Source organism: Pteropus medius, unplaced genomic scaffold, assembly GCF_902729225.1.
Source record: "Pteropus medius unplaced genomic scaffold, Ma_sr-lr_union100, whole genome shotgun sequence".
Lineage (NCBI taxonomy): Eukaryota > Metazoa > Chordata > Mammalia > Chiroptera > Pteropodidae > Pteropus > Pteropus medius.
The window spans coordinates 9,662,220-9,675,835 of NW_024348304.1; positions in this window are offsets into that span (position 1 = coordinate 9,662,220).

Here is a 13,616-nt window from a genome sequence, read left to right on the forward strand (position 1 = left end):
TCATTATAATGTACATAATTTTTTTTCTGAATACAGTATTACAACTAAGTGATTTTTAGTATATACGTCAAGGAAAAATAATTTACATACTTTGTATTTTTTTTTATTCATAGGTAATACGATATACTATTCACATGTTAAATCGTAAAATCAATGATTGGAAGTAATCGCACAAACTGTTAAACAGTTAACTTTGGGGAAGGATATCTGATTGAGAAAAGAGAGTGATACAATGCGTATGACGGAGGGAGAGGGAGTGTTGTGTGGTACTACATATGCAGTGTAATTGTATTTCACAAAATAATAGTATACACAATGTAAACATGTTTATTAAGAATTTTTTTAATGTAAGAACTAGCAGAATTGTATACTGGGTTTTTATGACTGTCACAAGCTCCGGTCACTTTAGTTGGTAAACAGAAATATCCACTTCGTTCCTTTTTATTTCAGTGCATCTTTTAAAATATCCTGTTTTTAATGCACACTGGAATGTCCAGGAAATTTTTTATAACACCTGTGCTGTTATTTTGACATTCACCGTTATTAAAACTTGAAAACGTTTTTACCTTATGACATTATCATCCAAGAATTCATTAAATAGTAGAGTCGGCGCTGGTTTTTAAAAGTGCTGCCAGGCAACGAAAAAACTTTGGAATTCAATTAGGTATGTTAAATTTCTAAGAAAAAGGTCAGACTTTAAATCTAGATAGTTTTGTTTTAGATAAAGTAAAAAAAGTAATTAGAAAAAAAATACATCTAGATGTGCTGTGATTAGAAAAGTCTATATTCTAGGACTGCATTTCTCTATTGCCTTTTCTATAAGAAAAAGTATTCTCGAATTGTATTAGGCTTGAATTATGCAAACTTTCAATTGTGTAATATCTCAGAAATGTGTCTCTTAAAATAAAATACAACCCTCCCACATCTCAATGTTGTTTAATTTTTTTCCAATGAGAAAAGTACTATTTTATTTTGCAAATGACCATATAGAAAAGCAAAAATGATCATTATAGAAGTTTTAAAAATACGAAGAGGTTTTTTTAAATGCCATTAGTAACACTGCCCACCGGAGATAATTGTTAATATTTTAGTAAGTTTCCTATTAGTATATGTAATAGTTTATGTATTATTATATTGTTATATTACATCTTATACTATACTATATTATGCTATATTATATTATATTATATATTTTAGATTTCTTTTTAATATATACATATACATATATATATATTTTATAAACTACATGTAAATATGTACATATTTTCTCCTATCATTGTATTGTGAGAACTCCACGTCAAAAAAATAATTTGGAGAGCACAAATGTAGATAGCTTTGTAATATGCAATCATTTCCACTTTTTCTTAATGCAGCTAACACTGTACAATTATGTAGTATTATTAACATAACACTATAATATTATGGAAGATTTCTGGAATTTCTGATAATTTCCTTAGGACAGTTTCCTTTAACTAAAATTACAGTATAAGTTTCGCTATTTCGCTTGACTGAGGATAGTATACCAAATATGAATCGGACTGTCAAAAATCAAACGTAAAAAGCTCTACCACAAAATGGAAGTCTGTATTATAGCAAGTATTTTCCATTTCTCTAAGCTTTATGCCTGCCTTGGGCAGATCTCCCAAGCATAACACCCCAGTAATTCTTCCTAATCCATTTGGTCAAGCATTTTCTGTCTTCGTGAGTACATTTCCACCCCACTTCCAGAACGTGGCTGCTTCTGGCTTCCTCTGCTCTAGACAGGCTCCTCTTGGCCAGAGAGAAGGAGAGGGGAGGGTTGGCTGCTATGTGTTCTTTCCACTGACTTGTAGCATCCTCAGTAAGGGCTTCACAGGCATCGGAACGTGGCTGTTCTTCCTTGTGAGGAATTGGCCAGACAATTTCAGAAGGTTTAATTTTTCTACCTACCAAAACTCCTCCATCCCGCCCAAATAAATTGCCAGTAGAACTTTGTCAGGCATCATGACAAGAATCACCCCAATACATTTTCATCTAACCACTGGGGGCTGGCACTGCCTGGTAAAGAAAAAATGGCTGGGGGGGAGCCAATTCTTGATCTCCTCCCGATACTCTCAGAGATGCTGAACTCTATGTTTGGTTTTCCTGCTTTTAAATCATTTCATGTTGACCCTCCTCCAATATATTGGCTGATTTTTACCTTAGTTGGGCCTTTTCAGTAAAAAGTTGATGAGATAAAAAATATTTCATTGATATTTTCTATTAGCACGTCTTTTATTAATAGAGCAGGTTTAAATATATTGCAATTTGTATTAATGCTGTAGTACTTTGTTCATATATTTGCCTGTTTTTACTTGTTGGCTTTCCAAATCTGATCAGCTCTCCATGTAGAAAGATTACGCACAATCAATCTATTCTCAGTGCAGCTGACATAGTGATGTTTCTAAAATATATATCGGATTATTTTGCCACTGGCTTAATGCCTTTATTTTCCCTCACATTTAAAATAATATCCATAAATCCTGACGTGAAAGTCCTCACCATACCATTCCATTCTAACCTTCCCAATCTCATACTTGCCCAAACTTCTCAATTCTGCTCCTTACATTAGGCTTCTTGCAGTTACTAAAATAATCCAATACATATGCAGAATTTGTCTTATCTTGTCCCTAGTCCTGGAATTTGCCTTCTGGTCTTTGGGCTGTGTTATGGACTAAATGTTTTTGTCCCCTCAGAATACATATGTTGGAGGCATAGTCCCCAGTGTGATTGCATTTGGAGATAGAGCTTTTACAGAAGTAAGATTAAACAAGGTCATAAGAGTGGGGTCTGATCTAATAGGATTAGAGACCTGAGAAGAAGACACATCAGAGCAGTAGAGATCTCTCCCTTTCTCTTTCCCTCTCTCTCTCCCTTTCTCTGTCTCTGTCTCTCTCTCTCTCTCTCTCTCTCTGTATATCTCCATGTGAGTGTAGAGAAAAGGTCATGTGAGGACACAGCAAGAAAACGATCATCCACAAGCCAGGAAGAGAGCCCTAACCAGAAATCAAATGGGCCAAAACCTTGATCTTAGAACTGTAGACTTGAGGACTGTGATAAATAAAATTCTGTTGTTTAAGACATCCAGTCTGTGGTATTTTATTATGGCAGCCTGAGCAGATTAATGCAGGCTGTGAAATACCATCTCCTCATGAGGTAACCAACGAAAATCTTTAAAAGTACTTTTACCCTTCAACACACACACACACACACACACTAATGCACGCCTACACACACACTGCTGCCAACTACACTGTGTGTCAGAGAGCTGATTACTTATTAGGATTTAAATTTTCAAAAAATGTTTAGCTTTTTTAAATTAGTAACTTTATCTTCTCATTTGTTTTTTCCAAGAACTATGCTATATAGGTATTATTGTTTAGAGATGAAGAAATTACATATCTAGTCCATGAATGAGAGTTAGCATCAAAGGAGCTGATATTAAAAAATGGAGTCTGTATCCAAATCACCCACTCTCAACCGTGACAGCATGTTATATTTTTTTCTCAGTAATGAGTGAATTATTTGAATAATAAATATCATCTTGTTGACTGTCACATTAGTTGAAAATTTTTCTCACATTTCCTCCCACATTTGCATTTTAATTAGTTTACTATGATCCTTTTAAAGAATTTTATTTTACAAAAGTAGTACATACACTTAATTTAAAAAATAAGAGAACCAAAAAGGCTAGTAATGAAGAATGAGTGGTCTTTTCACATTATTTCTTAGTACTCCCTAATCTCATTCTTTTGTTTTTATTTCTTTTTAGCTGTGTCATATATGTGTGTGTGTGTATACACACATACACACACACAGACATATATCTGTGTATACATAAAATTTATATCTACACTGCTATTTTTAGACATTTAATTTTTTAGAAAGTATATACTCTTTTCTATCATGGTGTGTAAGATTTAGATCTCTAATATCAAAGGCTCTTACAATTGTTCTTTCTCTGCTTTACTCTTACAATTAGTATCTGTATGTTTAAATAAATACTCAGTATATAGTAGTGTGCAAATACAATTTTTATTCAATGCGGAACCAAGTATCACACATGAGTAAGCGCCTTTAAAAATTTTTTTAACTTTCTAAAATGAATAGTCCCTCTATTTTAGAATTTGTATTGTTCTGATAAACATTGTTCCTTCTTCTGAAATAGTCAATTAGATTCTAAAATGTCTCTCAATGGCATATTCTATATGTTTAAAACAATTATTTTTCTTTTTGGTATCCAGTGCTTTAATACGTAATACTTTTTTTTTTTTCCCAAAAAGATTACAAATGGAGAAAAGCTAGAAAATTCTATATGGTCCATTATTTCAGGGGAGGAGAGCTTCAACTTTATATTGATAACTTAGTAACTACCTATGTGAGTGTAAAATTATTTGTTTTGTAATAGTTTGTGGATATCAGAAAATGCAAGCATTTGCCAGCAAATTATATCTTTTACAAGATTTTTAATACTATTGAAAAAACAAAACAGAAATTATAATCTCGAAACTATGCTGGGCACACACTCTGATTTTTTAGATTTTGTAACCAAAAGTTCCTTTCCTTGGGAATTTAGAGGTTGTTATTGTTAAAAAGTTCAGCAACCTTGTGGTAGTCGGGAGAATTAAGGCAGCTCTCTCCGGTGTTCGGCCTAGCTCAAATTATATGTCATTTTTGCCTTCTGTGAACACTAGATCTTTCATTTACTTTGTACAGCCTCTGCTTGTTATGTGACTAAAACTATTAACCACTTATACCTGGTTATGTCTGCGGCTGGATAGGAGAGAAAAAAAACAACAACAAAACACACCTAGGATCATCTCCTGGCTAACTTCGATGGTATTTGATTAAAACGCAAAGAAATCATAATCAGATATAAATGAATTTTGCAACAAGGTAAGTAGTTTCTGGCTAATTTGCTTTAACAATTTTGTGATTGAAAAATCACATACATTCTTGAGCAATAATGATACGTTTATAATCTATGACAACAATAATTAACATTTTTAATTGTTACCTATGACAAGTACTGTTCCGAGCATCTGATTCTGATGATAAGTTTTTATGCATGAATCATTATGTCCATTTCTAAGAGAGAATTGAAAAACAGGTAAACCGCTCAACATCACACAGATGCATCCTAAGTGGAGCCAGGATTTGAACCTGGACAGGCTGACTGCTGAGCCCGAGATCCATCGGTTTCCATGCAGATCAGGGTTTTTCGACCTCAGCCTCACTGACATACTGGGATGAGTAAGTCTCTGTTGTGGGGGACCCTCCCGTGCACTGCAGGATATTCAGCAGCTCCCTGGACTCCATCCACTACACCCCAGCAGTTCCCCTGACCCCTCATTGTCACAACCAAAAATGTCTTCAGGAGTTGCGAATGTTCCCTGGAAGGCAAACTCGCCCCTGGCGGGAAACTAATGATCTAGATTTATTTGTTCTGTATTTAACATCATCTTATGGTAACTTCTAAGTATAGTAAATAAAAGGAAGCCATGTAAACGAGCTTGATATGAAAATACTTTTAAAAATCTGATCGACATCGAATTTTTTGCTTATCAGATATATCACATTCTTATGTCAGCAAGGAGAAGAATAAAGATAAGAGAATAAAACTAATTTGAACATGCTATCATAAAATGTTTGAATAGACTTGCAGGAGCTTTTAAGAGGGAGACTTAAAACAGACTCAGAGTCAGGGAAGTTCCAACAGATGCAGCTGGGGGGAATGGAGAGCATCTTTACACTAAAAAATCTAAGCAACTTGCCCAGGCAGCATCAAAGTCGAGGATCTCAGCTCCCCTGGAGTGTGCATGTCTCCACTAAAGACATTTCGAATTCGTTTTTTTAAGTCAGCGAATTACACTTTTTTACAAGTCGTATTAATGACACTCATCATTAAGACCAGAAGTAGTGGATTTTCTGAGAAAAGACATTATCATGGGAGCAGACCCACATCCAAGGGAACTGAAAGTAGTATAAGGTAGTTGGGTCATAAGATTTGACGAGAGGATAAACACACGGAAAGGTCATTTCTAGACAGAGTACTGGTGCCTTCCGTGCTGTGTTACAGAGCCTGAGATGCGTCTTAGAAATAGAGGTTATTGAACATGTCACAGGAGGACGGCATGACTAAATTTGCATTTACGACATTCTTTCTCTGAACGACTTTAAGGTAGGTTTGAAAGATACTGGTTTTAAGAAAACTGTGAAACAATCCGGCCAATACGAATGACCAGATTCGGAAGCCTTGGGAAAAGATAAGAACAAATCCCGACGTTCATAAAGAGGTCGCGGCCAGTTTGGGAATGCTGTACAGAACGAACGCGAGGACTGCGTGAGTGAAATTCCAAATCGACTCCCCGATTTCTTGTTTTGGAAACGAAGTGGCTGGAAACATTCCCAGGAGATACGAAGGAGGAGGCTTAAGTGAGGAGGGATGGATGACGAGTTTCACAAATGACTCGGTTTGGACAACAAAAATGTTTATCATGCGAAAGTCTAATTTTAGCATTCCCTTTGCCTTATTACGATGCAAAAGCAGATTGGCAGCTGAAGCAATTTTCAGCAGGAGCCTGGCACCAGCCTTCCCCACTGGCACTCTTTAAACTTGCCCTGGCCTCAGCGCCAGCGCTGCCAGGATATAGAGTTGGCAGTCACAGGATCTAGGTGTCAAATTGTAAAATGATTCTGTTCCACTTTCTTTTTAAATAAATAATCTGCAAGCTAACTTTCCTTCCTACTTAGTGACTTAAAGTGAATTTCTGAGAAATATTTTTCATAAACGTGTTTATTCCTGAAATTCAGCACTTCTGCTATTTTTTCTTGTGATCCTGCCCATTTCACGCACCTCAGTCATACTCTCTTGTGTCCAGTTGTCAACCCAATGGCAGTGCTACCTGGAGTGCACCAAGAGGGTATCTAACCTAGCTTTCTCCTTAATCCGAGGGGGTGGCTCATGTTCAAAGACATATTCTTTCTCCCAAGACCTGAATTGTCCAGGCCCAACTGAGCACATAAGAAGCTTTGATACGTCTCTGCCATCGGGCTGGTCTAGAACTGCAGTGATTTTCAGCACTGTACAATCCCTGGTATCGTCCTCAGCTCTTGTACCCCTGAAGCAGTGACTTTCTGCCAGTCTTCTAGTGGTCTCCTCTGCACAGGAGCACATTGTCCCTCAGTCACGGAAACATGGAGGACCCTCTGCGGACGTCCGAGACCTCCCTCTCTGCACTCTCTTCTCCCCAGCAACTGCCCGACTAATTTCAGCCACCTCGGCTGCCCAGCGCCCAATATTCTTTCTGAGCTCAGCGAGGCTGTGATACTATGATTGACTCAACTCACCGCACTGTGGTAGAAGAGGCTCCCGCGGCCGGAAGGCCTGCATGCATGGGGGGCTCCCCTTATCTGTTCTCCTTTCTCAAGGTCACAATCAGTCACTGTCTGGGATGCAAAGCCTGGAAACACTTGTCTCATGTCTTTTCTGTAATTTAATATTTTCTAAACTGAAAAAGCAAGTTTGGTTCCATTCGATGTATTTTGGCTATAAGAGAAATTCTGAATTCTTCAATTTTAAATAAAAATTTCTATTCTAATCTCTTTGAAAATAAACTGATGTAAAAGATTCATTCTACATTTGAAAAATATTATTTGTCAGTAACTACTTGAAGTATTATTTCTTTAAAAATATTGGACAAATATTTTATTCACGATTACTTTAACACTTCTAGGTAGAGAGCATGTTATTAGCTTAGTTTAAATTTTTAGAAAGTCGTCATCCAAATATGGCATCAATTATTGCTGTCATAAATAACTTACACTATCTATATTTATTAAATATTCTAATAATCTGCGAACCACAAAATTAACCCAATGATGATTTCTTTTTCAATGCATTTCAATGAGTCAATATATTTTAATTATTTGAAAATCTAATTCCATATACTTCTTTCTACTACATTTTCACTGTGAAAGGTAAAGCATTTGTGCTTTTTAGCACTGGGGCAACTGGCAAATTATTCTTATACTGGCTGTTTTCTCGGCATTTCCTAGAACCGACAGCGAGTCAAGCGATAGCCCTCCATTTATACACCAGTAATAGAAAAGTCACTATTACCGATCTAGAAAGTCATAGACAAGAAGAATTCTTACATATAATCACAAATACAAATGATAGCATGAGAATAACCATGATTTACGGAAGAACATTAAGTGTGCTAACAGAGTACTTTGTTTTCAAAAATAATTTGAGGGCAGGCACTGCATTTCTCAGTATATCCGCGAAACTAAGTGGCAGTCTGATAAGAGTTGCATTAAAATAAAGGTCAAGTAATGATGACAAGATTCCTTCTATTTCACTTTGCCCCAGTTTGGCAGAAGCTGCAATTTACGCAGTGTCACCAACCATCAATCAATCACCCATGCAACGCCAAATAAAGAGATGAAAAGGCTAAGTCAATACAGAGGAGAAAAGAAATACAATCAGCTATTAGGCAATACACCAAGAAGACACGGCCCAAATACTCTTATCTGAAGCACTGGTGTTTAAGGGACACAAAGCATTGCTGATTTTTCTTTTTCTGCATCGTATGTGATTGGTCTCAGAGTAGTTTCGTTAGCATACTACAGTGTCAATTAATTTTGTTTCTCAAGAAAACCTGAAAGAGTTATTATTTTTTTAATAGTTCTTATCTTTTTGGTAAGGATACCTATGCTATAAATATTACTGGTTTCATAATATTTTATGAACTTGTTCTCAGTCAACATCTTTTTTTGTTAAAGTAAGTCAGTTTAGATGAGCTGAGGATAATGATAACGATGACTTAAAAATTAGTTAATTTTATGAGCATGTATCCAAAGCACCTTTAAGGAACACACAACTTTAAATTTCTAAAAGATGCTATTAAAATCTATTGCTAGTACAAAGCACCTTCTTGATTTCTAGAATTTGTGTTTCCACTGTAAAATTAAAAATATGAGGAGGAAAACTATTCAGAAATAACATGAATGACTCTGTTTTTAACATCTTCCTTCTGAGTGACAACAGAGAGATTTAACAGAAGTAATCGTTTTGGTACAGACCCAGGGAAGATACAGATTGACATGGGAAGACGAGAAAGGATCAGTGGAAGACGAAAGCATTGGGGAGGCTGGACAAGACCACAAGCATAGGGCCATACCCACTAGGAGCCACGCTAACGCTCAGAGAGGAAGAACTGTACATTAATATCAAAACACAGCATGATTTTGTCTGTATATCACTTGGAGTTTTATTTATCTTTAAGTTTCAATTAAAAAATACATAAAATTTTATAGCATGGTATGTTCAATTGCTTTCTTCCTAAACTATTTCTATTAACTTTATAATATTTGAGGTTGAAATGTATCCACTGGGTGTATTTGAAAAGGAAGGTGCACACGCACGGATGGATCCACAAAAAACTGCTATCTAGAACCGGGTGGCCAAAGGGAGCAAAATAAAGACCACCATGGCTTGTAAGCTGATTGCTTCTACACCCAGATAATTAAAGAAGCCCAGGGTAGACCCGTACAACACACAGATGCTCATGATTTGTGAGCCCGAGCCCTGAAAAGCCCACAGGACATGTGAACTCACAACAAACATGATTTAAAAAAGAGAAGAAGCTTTAAAACGACTTTAACCAGAGATAAGTTTGACTTTCTCATTCAGTTTAATGGCATTTAAAATACTGTAATGACACAAGAGTAGTGGAATGATACCAGCATTTACTCTGCTCCTTTTTTATTTTCTCGAAGACCCTCTTTTTTTAAGATTCTGATTATTCACATATATGTCTTTAAAGTAGTCTAATTTTATCTAAATGATATGGATATTAATAAAGAAATGTGATCATTTCCACACTCAGACTCTTGTGTTCCGGATATTACTCAGAAATATGATGATAACGGGTCTTGACTTTAGGGGAAAAAAAAAAACGGTGAAAACAAATCATTTTTATCTGGTGTTATTTTTGGCAAGTAATATAAAAAGCGTATATGTATTACGATTCAAACATCAGAAAGAACAAAACCTGATTTCAGAAGTGTTCGCTTGCTGATCAGAAAGAATTTTAAAAAGTAGTAAAACCAGCAACTATAAACCATTTTCTCAAAATATAATAATATAGTCCCTAGTATTTTCACATTTTTCTCATAAATGTTTATCAAAATCACTGTAAAGAAGTCCTTTGAATTGCATGCTTTGAAAAAAACTGGCTTCATTTTCTTATGTATTGTCATTAAAAATAAATAACATTAAATAAATGAATTTTACTATAAGTTTGTAACTACATCACAAAGTAAAATAGTTTGTAAACGATTATAATATTTCACTTCTTATTCATTTTTATCTACCTCGAAAAGCTTTAAACGGGGACAACAGAATCTATTCATAAACACTTACTGAATAACACCTTGTGCCAGCCACTACCTCAGCTACTCAAACCAGAAAATAGCAAAAGTCATGTTTCTTTGCCTGAGGAGCTCACGGTTGACCAGGAGAGGACAGAAACACAAGCAAATCACTCGTATAAAAGAGATGAACACTACATTGGTAAGAAGGAAATATAAGACAGCAGTATGGTAGAACGGGTTTTGAAATATAAGAAAACACCCATTTTTAAAATCAATTTTATATGTAAATAAAATTGTTCAGGAATATAATGTCATAATTGACTTCAAAGTTTCTAATCAAAGAAAAAATATTCTTTTTACGCCATGAGGAAGGCTTCACGCTAGGAACCATCTTTTAAATTTTTAGGGAACGTCGGTGTGTTCCCAGCAGGACTCCTGGCATACCGAGTCCTAGAGCCATCTAAAATCTGTGCCCAGGAAACACTATTAATTTGCATCCCTGGAACTGAAGCGGTCTACCCATGGATAAGTGTTTCATGTTTAGAGATGTTACAGACTGTGACGTCTGAAATCAGAAGCATCGGCGACATGTGTGTGCGTGACTGTCGTGCAAACAAAACTACATGTGGCTATTGGCGTATTTTCCTCATCATACGGTTAATTTACTCAGATCTTCTCTATAAACCATTTAAAGTCACAATATGCCATATGATGATTCACGCAGTAAAAGCCACTACGAAAATTGTATGCCTGTGTAACGCAAACGTTTTCTTTGTGAATTCATTTTGTTTTTCAAATTTTACATAAAAATGGAATTTTTGATAACATTACTATGAATAGTTTTTACATCATACGCCTTCTGCATCACTGGACTCTGGCTAGTGACTAATTGCAATTCTGTATAAACTATCCAGATCTCATTTCAAGGCAAGATAGAATGATTTTTGAGATTTTGATAACTCTTCATATCATTCCCATTCTATTTTCTAAAGGAGGTGGCCATGTCAGCATATGAATGTAAAACTGCCTATCATCTTGTTGATTCGCATTTTCATCTTTCTTACTATTTTTAAGAAAAATAGTTCATAGTGACCAATGATTTCGAAGAGGAAATATACAATGTTTTACTTTATTTAATTTTATTTTTGTGATATGAAAGTTCTTTCTTGGTGATAGTATCATAAAAGCAGCTCATTATTGGGACAACTAATGTGTTCATAGGTAGTTTGTGTGAATGTAAAGTTTCATTCTTTCATAATAAAAACAATTTGAATTGTTGAGCTTAAAACAAATGACTAAACGTAGTGTAAGTTTAATGTGAACTGATTTGGCTTGCATAACATGTATTTCTCACTATAGATCACAGCATTTTACATTTATGAGAATCCTAAATAATCCCAAAGTGAAGAATCTGTTGTCTGTTTTTCATATTAAAATTCTCCTTACGAACCGAGTATCACAACCCTGGATCGACAGTCACTTAACAGATAAAGTGCCACACATATTATTAGCAATATCTCTTCTGACATCACTTGTCACTGATGGGTAGCCCTGGTGAAATGCTTTATGGTCACAAAGCTGCAAGGCACCAATGATATGCAATTGGTCATGAAAATAAGCCTTCTTACTACCAAATTTGAGTCTAGTCAGATAAGGATATGCACACAAACTTGCAGAGTTGCTCACCTCAGGCTGGGTAACACATTAATAAATTTGTCAAGGTTATTCTTATGATTCAAGATTAAAAATAAACCCTATATTTTATTTTCTGTATCTAAACTTGAGATTATTAAAACTCCAAGATCGATCTTCATTAGTTTACTTCATGTACTTTATTATATAATTATTAAAGCAAGAGAAGAGAAAGAAAAAGGAATAGAATGAAAAAGAAGAAATTCATAAAGTATCTGGAAACCATAATATACTATCAATGTTTTCATTTATTTTTACTTACAACAATCATCAATCACTAACAAAGATATAGTAGCTTGACAAAACACGGCTTATAATACTTTGTATGAACTATAAGTAATTCAGGAAATAAGATCTATGCTGATTAGACTTTAAAAACTGCACGCCCTTTTGTGTATAACTTCTACTGAAAACAGGCTTTACTAAAAAGAACGAAGCTTTACTAAAAAGCTTCACTGAAAAGAACAGGCTTTACTAAAAAGAATGAAGTCAACGTTCAATTTGTTGAGTTGTTACTATTTGCCAGGGCCTAGGTGTTGGTGATATAGAAGGAAACGAGATAGCCACAATACGAAGCCTCCTGAGGAGCATATCTACTGGGATAAATAAAAATAAACTAACCCATAAATAAACAAACAAATAAATAAAACACATTGTTTGTCAATGTTGATAATAGCATAGTTCTTTTGGGAAACGCTCTCAAATTTGAAGTAGCCAAAAGAATTACTAAATAAATCAGAGAACATGGACAGGAAAAATGACAAGGCGGCAGTTGCTGCAATTTTACTTCAGATGATTAGTAATTAGTAATTACAAATGTCCTCCATGGTGACATTTGTGCCAAGAACTCAAAAAGGAAAGAAAGCAACCCTTGAAAATATCTGGGCCAGAGCATTTTCGTGAATATAAAAGCTTGGGGCTGGCTTACAACGGGTTTGGCAGCCTGGAAGACCAGTCCCCAGCCTGCGTGCTGGGGGTAGCTGAGGGTGACGGGTGTCTGGAAAGGAATATGGGGAGCAGTTTGTGTGGCCTCCCTGCCCACTATAACAACTTTGGCTTTATGCTTAGAGGTACATTCTGAACAACCAACATAAAAATTCTGAAAGATTGGAGCACGGTGATTATTAAGATTATATCTCATCATTTAAAATTGACAGGTCAGCTGACACTGACCTAGTTACCCAATCTAATGTTGTCATTGGATTAAGAATGTCAGTGGTGAGGAAAAAATACGGCCGCTTACCAATGGTGTTTCTATGCGGTTTACCCTCACTTTACCCAAACAAAAAGATCAACAAAAAAGAGAACATTTAACTTTAAAACATGAACAAAATAAAGCATAAGTAGTTGTTTATATTCCCTAGTTCAGATTTCAACACTGGTGTCAAAGAAAATGTGTGCCAGGTAAACTTTCATTGAGAAAGGAAGGTGAATTGATTTCTGAAACTACCAGTTGTTGAATTTGGACACATCACCTCATCTTTCTGAGATTCTGTTTTTTTAAGCCGTAAAATGATGGGAGTGAA